We start from the raw sequence: 13,707 nt of genomic DNA on the forward strand, positions 1-13,707 counted from the left end.
GATTGGGAATCACACCCGGCCAAACATAGAAATACAAAACCTAGAACAAAAACCTAGAATTTCTAGCATAGAATCTCACGCCCTGACCAAACCAACTAAAGACAACAGGCCTCTCAAGGTCAGGGCGTGACAGTATCTGGGTCTGAAGTGGAGTCGCTGACCGGAGCTGAACTGGACCCCGGTGGAGCGGCCTGCTCTGGCTCCGGAGCGGAACCGCTGACCGGAGCTGGACTGGAAACCGGTGGAGCGGACTACTCTTTCTCCGGAATGGATCCGCTGACCGGAGCTGGACTGGGCACCGGTGGAGGGACTGCTCTGGCTCCGGAGTGGAGCCGCTGACCGGAGCTGGACTAGACCCCGGTGGAGCGGACTGCTCTGACTCCGGAGTGGAGCCGCTAACCGGAGCTGGACTGGACCCTGGTGGAGCGGACTGCTCTGGCTCCGGAGTAGAGCAACCGACCGGAGCCGGATCACGCACCGGTGGAGCAGGCCGGGCCGGACTGGGGACACGCACCACAGGTCTGGTGCGAGGAACAGGCACCGGCCGTACTGGACTGGGAACACGCACCACTGGCTTGGTGCGGGGAGCAGGTACGGGGCGTACCGGGCTGGCAACACGCACCACTGGTTTGGTGCGAGGAGCAGGGACGGGCCGTACCGGACTGGGGACACGCACCACAGGTCTGGTGCGAGGAGCAGGAATGGGCCGAGCCGGACTGGGGACACGCACCACTGGTTTGGTGCGAGGAGCAGGGACGGGCCGTACTGGACTGGGAACACGCACCACTGGCTTGGTGCGGGGAGCAGGTACGGGGCGTACCGGACTGGGGACACGCACCACTGGTTTGGTGCGAGGAGCAGAGACGGGCCGTACCGGACTGGGGACACGCACCACAGGTCTGGTGCGAGGAGCAGGAACGGGCCGAGCCGGACTGGGGACATGCACCACTGGCTTGGTGCGAGGAGCAGGCATGGATCTTACCGGACTGGGAGCACGCACCACTGGTTTGTGCGAGAAGCAGGCACGAGGAGTTCCGGACTGGGACTCGGCGCTGGAGGTCTACGACTGTACCAGTCCTTTACTCTCCGCGTCCAATCCTCCTCCAGTGAGGACTCCTCCGGGAGCCCCCACGAGTTAGGGAACAGAAACTCATCGTCATCGTCATCCTCCGACTCCTCAGTATAAAACTGTTCCCATTCCTGTTCCCATGGCCGTAGGGACTCAAACTGGAAACCCACCGGGTGCAGTGGTCAGGGCTCTTCTCTCTCGCTCCCCGACCACCCATTTAGCCCCCCAATTTTTTTTTCTTGGGGCTGCCTCTCGGGCTTCCTCCTCGGCCGAGTCCTTTTGGGTCGCCATTTCTCCTCTCCTGCCTGGGATTCCTCCTTCGCCCAGGGTCCTTTACCCGCAAATATCTCCTCCCAAGACATAGAAATACAAAACCTAGAACAAAAACAGAATTTCTAGCATAGAATCTCACGCCCTGACCAAACCAACTAAAGACAACAGGCCTCTCAAGGTCAGGGCGTGACAGGTTGAGAAGCTGGTTGAGAGATGCCAAGAGTGTGCAAAGCTGTCATCAAGGCAAAGGGTGGCTACTTTGAAGAATCTCAAATATAAAATATGTTTTGATTTGTTTAACACTTTTTTGGCTACTACATGATTCCATATGTGTTTTTTCATAGTTTTGATGTCTTCACTATTATTCTACAAAGTAGAAAATAGTAAAAATAAAGAAAAACCCTTGAATGAGTAGGTGTGTCCAAACTTTTGACTGATACTGTATATCTTAAATGACCGCGTTTTCACGAATTTGATGATATAATCGACAAGCCCATTCAAAAGATTAGGGGACAGGACCCGGAAGTATGATATATGCCGTAGGACGACATCACTTGCACATCGTATTGGCTGCAAGCAGTGCAAAGGCCTTACATGGTGGTATCCTCCATAAAGACCGTAACAACCCGTTTTTTCGAAGCAAAATAAGAGCACCATGTATTGTAAAGACTTGTTGTTGCAGTCTTTATGGGAGATACAATCACCTTTTTCTTTTTTGGACTATATGTTTACCCAGATGAACACCCCATTCCATACAAGCCTTCCCACTGGGCACAAACTGGTTGAATCAATGTTGTTTCAACTTAATTTGTCAACGTATTGTGATATGGAATCTGTTTGAAATACATTTGGTTTGCAAAAAGTCGTCAAATTTCAACCCCAGGATTATGTCAACTTGGTAACCAATTTTCAACATAGACAAACCTTGTATAAAATATGTTTAATTTGTACCTTTGAAAGAACGTAAGATCTTCAATGTTTTATCCACTTTCAGAAGAAAATAAACTAAAGGCTGGGAAGCACCTCCTACTGGAGAAGTGATCAATCAACAGCTACCCGTTAGTCTTCCATTCACGGTTTTAACCAAGCCCATCCCTGCTTAGCTTTGATATTTGTCACTGACTTCTACAAATGTGCTATCGTGAGAATGATTATTGAGAATCCTCCACTTCAAAATTCAATAGATTAACTGTTGCTATCGAAGTCATTTAAAAGAGTAGGTAACAGAGCAAATGAAATGTAACTACACTTTATGAATCATATAGAGTTGAAGTCGGAAGTTTACATACACCTTAGCCAAATACATTTAAACTCAGATTTTCACAATTCCTGACATTTAATCTTAATAAAAATTCCCTGTCTTAGGTCAGTTAGGATCACCACTTTATTTTAAGAATGTGAAATGTCAGAATAATAGTAGAGAAAATGATTTATTTCAGCTTTTATTTCTTTCATCACATTCCCAGTGGGTCAGAAGTTTACATACACTCAATTAGTATTTGGTAGCATTGCCTTTAAATTGTTTAACTTGGGTCAAATGTTTCGGGTAGCCTTCAACAAGCTTCCCACAATAAGTTGGGTGAATTCTGGCCCATTCCTCCTGACAGAGCTGGTGTAACTGAGTCAGGTTTGTAGGCCTCCTTGCTCGCACACACTTTTTCAATTCTGCCCACACATTTTCTATAGGATTGAGGTCAGGGCTTTGTGATGACCACTCCAATACCTTGACTTTGTTGTCCTTAAGCCATTTTGCCAGAACTTTGGAAGTATGCTTAGGGTCATTGTCAATTTGGAAGACCCATATCCAAGATGGCGAAGTAGTGCAGTCCTGTTTCTGTCGTGTGTCTGTAAATAGCCTGTAAATACCCTGTTTTTTTGTATTTTTCGTACATATTTCCCTATCAGACTTTTCATCCTTCTACAAAATATACTTTCCTGCAACCCGCCTCACTCAATGTGGAACGGATTCTATTATTGACTTACCTTTTATCTAGAATCTAGAATCTCCAGTTGAAACTAGCTAGCCAGCTAACTAGCTACTTGCTATTAGCCACAGCTAGCGGTGTTTCACCCAGATCATTGGATTTTTTCCGCGGGATTAATTTTAATCACTGGACATTGATCACCGGATATTCGGCCAGTCTGCACAGCGCGTTATCGACCCAGAACATATCAGTTTTTCTGCCGGAATCACTGATTCACTGGACCTTTAACTCCGGATTCATCGCTACCAGCTGGCTACAACAACAACAAAACGGACGCTGTGGTCTGGCTAATCATCCCGAGCTAGGCCCATCTCCCGGCTATCTACCTCTCTATCAACCGGACGGGACCACCTAGTGTTGACACGGAGCCCCGCCGATCCTACATGACTGGTCTGCCGACGAAATCGTCTGATGTGGTTACGACGTTAACCACGAAGATTCCATCCATCTGCTAGCCCTGGCCCGTTAGCACACGTTATCCGTGGCCTCTTACTCACTAAACTGAACTAGCTACTGAACTAGCTACTTGCTATTAGCCACAGCTAGCGGTGTTGCACCCAGAATATTGGATTTATTTCAGCTTTTATTTCTTTCATCACATTCCCAGTGGGTCAGAAGTTTACATACACTCAATTAGTATTTGGTAGCATTGCCTTTAAATTGTTTAACTTGGGTCAAATGTTTCGGGTAGCCTTCAACAAGCTTCCCACAATAAGTTGGGTGAATTCTGGCCCATTCCTCCTGACAGAGCTGGTGTAACTGAGTCAGGTTTGTAGGCCTCCTTGCTCGCACACACTTTTTCAATTCTGCCCACACATTTTCTATAGGATTGAGGTCAGGGCTTTGTGATGACCACTCCAATACCTTGACTTTGTTGTCCTTAAGCCATTTTGCCAGAACTTTGGAAGTATGCTTAGGGTCATTGTCAATTTGGAAGACCCATATCCAAGATGGCGAAGTAGTGCAGTCCTGTTTCTGTCGTGTGTCTGTAAATAGCCTGTAAATACCCTGTTTTTTTGTATTTTTCGTACATATTTCCCTATCAGACTTTTCATCCTTCTACAAAATATACTTTCCTGCAACCCGCCTCACTCAATGTGGAACGGATTCTATTATTGACTTACCTTTTATCTAGAATCTAGAATCTCCAGTTGAAACTAGCTAGCCAGCTAACTAGCTACTTGCTATTAGCCACAGCTAGCGGTGTTTCACCCAGATCATTGGATTTTTTCCGCGGGATTAATTTTAATCACTGGACATTGATCACCGGATATTCGGCCAGTCTGCACAGCGCGTTATCGACCCAGAACATATCAGTTTTTCCGCCGAAATCACTGAATCACTGGACCTTTAACTCCGGATTCATCGCTACCAGCTGGCTACAACAAAACGGACGTAGCACACGCTAGCCGTGGCCTCTTACTCACTAGCGCTTCACCACCGGACCTTATGATAACTCAGCTATACAGCTGATATCTGCTGGACTGTTCCTTTTTACGGTACTACATCCTGTTTATGTTTAGCCTCAGCCCAAACATGGTTAGTTTATTGTTGTTTCGGTTATTTCTAATTGTACTATATCACTGTAGACCCCCCAGCCTAGCTAAACCTGCCTTAGTTAGCTCCTTTGTCCCTCCGCCCATACACTCAGAGACCGACTCAATTGATGCCTCTAGAGATACTATCTCTTTCATTGTTACCCAACGCTTAGGTTTACCTCCACTTTACTCATATCCTTCCATATCCTTGTCTGTACATAATGCCCTGAATCTTTTCTATAACACCCGGAAATCTGCCCCCTTTATTCTATGTACCCAACGCACTAGAAGACCAGTTCTTAAAGCCTTTAGCCGTATCCTTATTCTAGTCCTCCTCTGTTCCTCTGGTGATGTAGAGGCTAACCCAGGCCCTGTAGCCCCCAGTATCACTCCTACTCCCCAGGAGCTATCATTTGATGACTTCTGTAATCGCAAAAGTCTTGGTTTCTTGCACATAAATATCAGAAGTCTACTTCCTAAGTTTGAGTTATTCACTGCGTTAGCACACTCTGCCAACCCTGATGTTCTAGCAGTGTCTGAATCCTGGCTCAGGAAGGCCACCAAAAATTCTGAAATTTCCATCCCCAACTATAACATTTTCCGTCTAGATAGAACTGCCAAAGGGGGTGGAGTTGCAATCTACTGTAGAGATAGCCTGCAGAGCTCTATCATACTATCCAGGTCTGTGCCCAAACAGTTCGAGCTTCTACTTCTAAAAATCCACCTTTCCAGAAATAAGTCTCTCACTGTTGCCGCTTGCTACAGACCCCCCTCAGCCCCCAGCTGTGCCCTGGACACCATATGTGAATTGATTGCCCCCCATTTATCCTCTGAGTTTGTACTGCTTGGTGACCTAAATTGGGATATGCTTAATACCCCAGCCATCCTACAATCCAAGCTAGATGCCCTCAACCTCACGCAAATTATCAACGAACCTACCAGGTACAACCCTAAATCCTTAAACATGGGTACCCTCATAGATATCATCCTGACTAACATACCCTCTAAATACACCTCAGCTGTCTTCAACCAGGATCTCAGCGATCACTGCCTTATTGCCTGCGTCCGTAACGGGTCTGCGGTCAAACGACCACCCCTCATCACTGTCAAACGCTCCCTAAAACACTTTAGCGAGGAGGCCTTCCTAATTGACCTGGCCCAGGTATCCTGGATGGATATAGATCTCATTCCGTCAGTAGAGGATGCCTGGTTGTTCCTTAAAAGTAATTTCCTCTCAATCTTAAATAAACATGCCCCATTCAAAAAATACAGAACTAAGAACCGATATAGCCCCTGGTTCTCCTCAGACTTGACTGCCCTTGACCAGCACAAAAACATCCTGTGGCGTACAGCATTAGCATCAAATAGCCCCCGCGATATGCAACTTTTCAGGGAAGTTAGGAACCAATATACACAAGCAGTCAGGAAAGCAAAGGCTAACTTTTTCAAACAGAAATTTGCATCCTGTAGCACTAACTCCAAAAAGTTTTGGGACACTGTAAAGTCCATGGAGAATAAGAGCACTTCCTCCCAGCTGCCCACTGCACTGAGGCTAGGAAACACTATCACCACCGATAAATCTACAATAATCGAGAATTTCAACAAGCATTTTGCTACAGCTGGCCATGCTTTCCATCTGGCTACCACTAACCCGGCCACCAACTCTGCACCCTCTGCTGCAACTTGCCCATGCCCCCCCCCCGCTTCTCCTTCACACAAATTCAGACAGCTGATGTTTTGAAAGCGCTGCAAAATCTGGACCCCTACAAATCAGCTGGGCTAGACAATCTGGACCCTTTCTTTCTAAAACTAGCCGCCGAAATTGTCGCAACCCTTATTACTAGTCTGTTCAACCTCTCTTTCATAACGTCTGAGATCCCCAGAGATTGGAAAGCTGCCGCGGTCATCCCCCTCTTCAAAGGGGGTGACACTCTAGATCCAAACTGCTACAGACCTATATCCATCCTGCCCTGCCTTTCGAAAGTATTCGAAAGCCAAGTTAACAAACAGATCATCGACCATTTCGAATACCACCGTACCTTCTCCGCTATGCAATCCGGTTTCCGAGCTGGTCACGGGTGCACTTCAGCCACGCTCAAGGTCCTAAACGATATTATAACCACGATTGATAATAGACAGTACTGTGCAGCCGTCTTCATCGACCTGGCCAAGGCCTTCGACTCTGTCAACCACCGCATTCTTATTGGCAGACTAAATAGCCTTGGTTTCTCAAATGACTGCCTCGCCTGGTTCACCAACTACTTCTTAGATAGAGTTCAGTGTGTCAAATCGGAGGGCCTGTTGTCTGGACCTATGGCAGTCTCTATGGGGGTGCCACAGGGTTCAATTCTTGGGCCGACACTTTTCTCCGTGTATATCAATGATGTCGCTCTTGCTGCTGGTGACTCTCAGATCCACCTCTACGCAGACGACACCATTTTGTATACATCTGGCCCTTCATTGGACACTGTGTTAACAAACCTCCAAACGAGCTTCAATGCCATACAACAATCCTTCAGTAGCCTTCAACTGCTCTTAAACACTAGTAAAACTAAATGCATGCTTTTCAATCGAACGCTGCTAGCACCCGCCCACCCGACTAGAATCACCACTCTCGACGGGTCTGACCTAGAGTATGTGGACAACTACAAATATCTAGGTGTCTGGTTAGACTGTAAACTCAACTTCCAGACTCACATAAAGAATCTCCAATCCAAAGTTAAATCTAGAATCGGCTTCCTATTTCGCAACAAAGCCTCCTTCACTCATGCTGCCAAACATGCCCTCGTAAAACTGACTATCCTACCGATCCTTGACTTCGGCGATGTCATTTACAAAATAGCCTCCAACACTCTACTCAGCAAATTGGATGTAGTCTATCACAGTGCCATCCGTTTTGTCTCCAAAGCCCCATACACTACCCACCACTGTGACCTGTACGCTCTTGTTGGCTGGTCCTCACTACATGTTCGTCGTCAAACCCACTGGCTCCAGGCCATCTATAAATCACTGCTAGGCAAATCCCCGCCTTATCTTAGCTCATTGGTCACCATAGCAGCACCCACCCGTAGTCTGCGCTCCAGCAGGTATATCTCACTGGTCATTCCCAAAGCCAACACCTCCTTTGGCCGCCATTCCTTCCAGTTCTCTGCTGCCAATGACTGGAACGAATTGCAAAAATCTCTGAAGCTGGAGACTCTTATCTCCCTCAATAACTTTAAGCATCAGTTGTCAGAGCACCTTACCGATCACTGCACCTGTACACAGCCCATCTGAAATTAGCCCACCCAACTACCTCATCCCTATATTGTTATTTATTTTGCTCTTTTGCACCCCAGTATCTCTATTTGCACATCATCTCTTGCACATCTAGCATTCCAGTGTTAATACTATTGTAATTATTCTGCACTATAGCCTATTTATTGCCTTACCTCCATAACTTGCTACATTTGCACACACTGTATATATATTTTCTGTTGTATTTCTGACTTTATGTTTTTTTTTACCACATATGTAACTCTGTGTTGTTTTTTATTGCACTACTTTGCTTTATCTTGGCCAGGTCGCAGTTGTAAATGAGAACCTGTTCTCAACTGGCTTACCTGGTTAAATAAAGGTGAAATAAAAAAAATAATAAAAAAATTTGCGACCAAGCTTTAACTTCCTGACTAATGTCTTGAGATGTTGATTCAATATATCCACATAGTTTCCTTCCTCATGATGCCATCTATTTTGTGAAGTGCACCAGTCCCTCCTGCAGCAAAGCACCCCCACAGCATGATGCTGCCACCCCGTGCTTCACGGTTGGGATGGTGTTCTTCGGCTTGCAAGTCTCCCCCTTTCTTCCTCCAAACAAAACGATGGTCATTATGGCCAAACAGTTCTATTTTTGTTTCATCAGACCAGAGGACATTTCTCCAAAAAGTATGATCTTTGTCCCCATGTGCAGTTGCAAACCGTAGTCTGACTTTTTTATGGCGGTTTTGGAGCAGTGGTTTCTTCCTTGCTGAGCGGCCTTTCAAGTTATGTCGATATAGGACTAGTTTTTACTGTGGATATAGATACTTTTGTACCTGTTTCCTCCAGCATCTTCACAAGGTCCTTTGCTGTTGTTCTGGGATTGATTTGCACTTTTCGCACCAAAGTATGTTCATCTCTAGGAGACAGAACGCGTTTCCTTCCTGGGCGGTATGACAGCTGCGTGGTCCCATGGTGTTTATACTTGTGTACTATTGTTTGTACAGATGAACGTGGTATCTTCAGGCGTTTGGAAATTGCTCCCAAGGATGAACCAGACTTGTGGAGGTCTACAATTTTTTGTCTGAGGTCTTGGCTGATTTTTCATTTTCCCATGATGTCATGCAAAGAGGCACTGAGTTTGAAGGTAGGCCTTGAAATTTAATTATAAGTGAAATAATCTTTCTGTAAACAATTTTTGGAAAAATTACTTGTGTCATGCACAAAGTAGATGTCCTAACCGACTTGCCAAAACTATAGTTTGTTAACAAGAAATGTGTGGAGTGGTTGAAAAACAAGTTTTAATGACTCCAACCTAAGTGTATGTAAACTTCCGACTTCAACTGTATCATCCATGATACTATTTGGGCCTATATAGCATATGCAAAGTCATCAACAGCTATTGTTTCAATTCAACACAAGATTCAACTAAAAATAGACATACATATAGGCCTAGAGTTTCAAGCTTTGGTTCATATCTCCATCTCAACCAAAAATGTAAGAATAGGATTAAATCAAATCAAACTTTTATTTAAAGTTTGATAACACATTAAGTTGTATAAATAACCAAAATATCCAACATTGCATTCCCATTTCAACTTTGCTGTGCTTTTAAATGGTTGAAGCGCAGTGATAACACATTTAGGTGAGAACTAAACCAGACAATATAAACGCAACATGTAAAGTGTTGGTCCAATGTTTCATGAGCTGAAATAAAAGATCTGTCACGATCGTTGAGAGACGGGTCAGACCAAGGTGCAGCGTGGTATGCGAACATGTTTATTTACTCAATAAACAAAACAAGAAACAACGTAACGTGAAGTCCTCAGGCTATACACGTACAAGCCTAACACAGAACAAGATCCCACAACTAAGGTAGGCAAACAGGCTACTTAAGTATGATCCCCAATCAGAGACAACGAGCGACAGCTGTCTCTGATTGGGATATACTCCCGGCCAAACATAGAAACACAACCTAGATCCTAAACATAGATATACATCACATAGAGTTCCACACCCTGACTCAACATACAAGAGTTCCATACGTCAGGGCGTGACAAGATCCCAGACATTTTCCAGACGCACAAAAAGCTTATTTCTCTCAAATGTTGTTCACAAATTTTTTTATATCCCTGTTAGTGAGCATTTCTCATTTGCCAAGATAATCCATCCACCTGACAGGTGTGGCATATCAATAAGCTGATTAAACAGCAAGATCATTACACGGGTGTATCTTGTGCTGGGGACAATAAAAGGCCACTCTAAAATGTGCAGTTTTGTCACACAACACAATGCCACGGATGTCTCAGGTTTTGAGGGAGCATGCAATTGGCATGCTGACTGCAGGAATGTCCACCAGAGTTGTTGCCAGAGAATTGAATGTAATTTATTTACCATAAGCCACCTCCAACATCATTTTAGAGAATTTGGCAGTATGTCCAACCGGCCTCACAACCGCAGACCACGTGTAACCACGCCAGCCCAGGACCTCCACATCGGGCTTCTTCACCTGCAGAATCGTCTGAGACCAGCCACCCGGACAGCTGATGAAACTGTAGGTCTGCACAACCAAATAATTTCTGCACAAACTGTCAGAAACCGTCTCAGGGAAGCTAATCTGCATGCTTGTCGTCCTCACCAGGGTCTTGACCTGACTGCAGTTCGGCGTCGTAACCGACTTTAGTGGGCAAAATGCTCACCTTCGATGGCCACTGGCACGCTGGAGAAGTATGCTCTTCACGGACTAATCCTGGTTTCAACTGTACCGGGCAGATGGCAAACAGTGTGTATGGCGTTGTGTGGGTGAACGGTTTGCTGATGTCAATGTTGTGATGAACAGAGTGCCCCATGGTGAGGTTATGGTATGGGCAGGCATAAGCTATGGACAACGAACACAATTGCATTTTATCAATGGAAATTTGAATGCACAGAGATACCGTGACGAGATCCTGAGGCCCATTGTCGTGCCATTAATCCGCAGCAATCACTTCATGTTTCAGCATGATAATGCAAGGCCCCATGTCGCAAGGATCTGTACACAATTCCTGGAAGCTGAAAATGTCCCAGTTCTTCCATGGCCTGCATACTCACCAGACATGTCACCCATTGAGCACGCTTGGGATGCTCTGGATCGATGTGTACAACAGTGTGTTCCAGTTCCCGCCAATATCCAACAACTTAGCACAGCCATTGAAGAGGGGTGGGACAACATTCCACAGGCCACAATCAACAGCCTGATCAACTCTATGCGAAGGAGATGTCGTGCTGCATACCAGATACTGACAAGTTTTCTGATCCACGCCCCTACCTTTTTTAAAGGTGTCTGTGACCAACTGATGCATATCTGTCACGCGACGTGTATGCGGTCAGCGAAGTCAAACGCAGGACACAGAGCGGCTGGCAACGCACTTTTACTGAACACAGTAAAATAATATACAAAAACAACAAACCTCCAAACAGGGAGGAAAACACAATAACCCGAACACCAAAGCAACTGCCGGAATGACAAAGAACAATCACACACAATAACCATTGAGAGACAGGGGTAAATATAGGGAAATACAATACAACATAATGGGAAACAGGTGTAAACAATAAAGACCAAACAAGACAAACACCGAAACATCGATCGGCAGCAGCTAGTACTCCGGGGATGACGAACGCCGAAGCCTGCCCGAGCAAGGAGGAGGAGCAGCCTCGGCTGAATCCGTGACAGTACCCCCCCCCTTGACGCGCGGCACAAGCCGTGCGCCGACCCCGGCCTCGGGGACGGCCAGGAGGACGCAGAGCAGGGCGAGTCGGATGACTCCGGTGGAAATCCCTCAATAGGGAGGGATCTAGGATGTCCCTCCTAGGGACCCAGCACCGTTCCTCTGGACCGTACCCCTCCCACTCCACGAGATACTGCAGACCCCCCATCCGACGCCTCGAATCCAAGATGGAACGGACTGAGTACGCCGGAGCCCCCTCGATGTCTAGTGGGGGCGGAGGGGCCTCCCGTACCTCATTCTCCTGGAGTGGACCAGCTACCACCGGCCTGAGGAGAGACACATGGAACGAGGGGTTAATGTGGTAATTAATGGGCAGTTGTAACCTATAACATACCTCGTTCAATCTCCTCAGGACTTTAAATGGCCCCACAAACCGCCGACCCAGCTTCCGGCAGGGCAGGCGAAGGGGCAGGCTTCGGGTCGAGAGCCAGACCCGATCTCCCGGTGCATACACCGGAGCCTCACTGCGGTGGCGATCGGTGCTCGCCTTTTGCCGCCTGATAGCCCGCTGCAGATGGACATGCGCAGCGTTCCATGTTTCCTCAGAGCGCCGAAACCACTCATCCACTGCAGGGGCTTCGATCTGGCTCTGATGCCAGGGTGCCAGGACCGGCTGATAACCCAGCACACACTGAAAAGGCGTAAGATTAGTGGAGGAGTGGCGGAGTGAGTTTTGGGCTATCTCTGCCCAGGGGATATACCCCGACCACTCCTCCTGCCGGTCCTGGCAATAGGACCTCAGAAACCTACCCACATCCTGATTTATTCTCTCCACCTGCCCATTACTCTCAGGGTGAAAACCTGAGGTAAGGCTAATCGAGACCCCCAGACGTTCCATAAACGCCCTCCAGACTCTAGAGGTGAACTGGGGACCCCGATCAGACACTATATCCTCAGGCACCCCGTAGTGCCGGAAGACGTGAGTAAACAGGGCGTCGGCAGTTTGTAGGGCTGTAGGGAGACCTGGCATAGGAATGAGACGGCAGGCCTTTGAAAACCGATCCACAACGACCAAGATCGTAGTGTTCCCCTGGGATGGGGGAAGGTCCGTGACAAAATCTACCGATAGGTGAGACCACGGCCGTTGTGGAACGGGTAGGGGTTGTAACTTCCCTCTGGGCAGGTGTCTAGGCGCCTTACACTGGGCGCACACTGAGCAAGAGGAAACGTAAACCCTCACGTCCCTAGCTAAAGTGGGCCACCAGTACTTCTCACTAAGGCAGTGCACTGTCCGACCAATACCAGGATGACCAGAGGAGGGTGACGTGTGAGCCCAATATATCAGTCGATCACGAACCTCGAGCAGCACGTCCTTCCGTCCCTCTGGACACTGTGGGGGAGTAGGGTCAGCACGTTACGCCCGCTCGATGTCCGCATCGACCTCCCACACCACCGGTGCCACCAGACAAGACTCCGGAAGTATGGGAGTGGGCTCAATGGACCTCTCCTCTGTGTCATATCGTCGGGACAGGGCGTCTGCCTTAGCGTTTTGTGACCCTGGTCTATAGGTGAGCTTAAATTCAAATCGGGTAAGAAACATGGCCCACCTAGCCTGGCGAGGGTTCAGTCTCCTCGCTGCCCGGATGTACTCCAGGTTACGATGGTCAGTCAGAATGAGGAAAGGGTGGTTAGCCCCCTCAACCCAATGCCTCCACACCTTCAGGGCTTGAACCACCGCTAGCAGATCCCTGTCCCCCACGTCATAATTGCGCTCCGCCGGACTGAGCTTCTTAGAATAGAAAGCACAGGGGCGGAGTTCTGGTGGCGTACCCGAGCGCTGAGACAGGATAGCACCGATCCCCGCCTCGGACGCATCTACCTCAACGTGGAACGCC

Source organism: Coregonus lavaretus (assembly GCF_964263955.1).
Source record: "Coregonus lavaretus genome assembly, chromosome: 17".
NCBI classification, from domain to species: Eukaryota; Metazoa; Chordata; class Actinopteri; order Salmoniformes; family Salmonidae; genus Coregonus; species Coregonus lavaretus.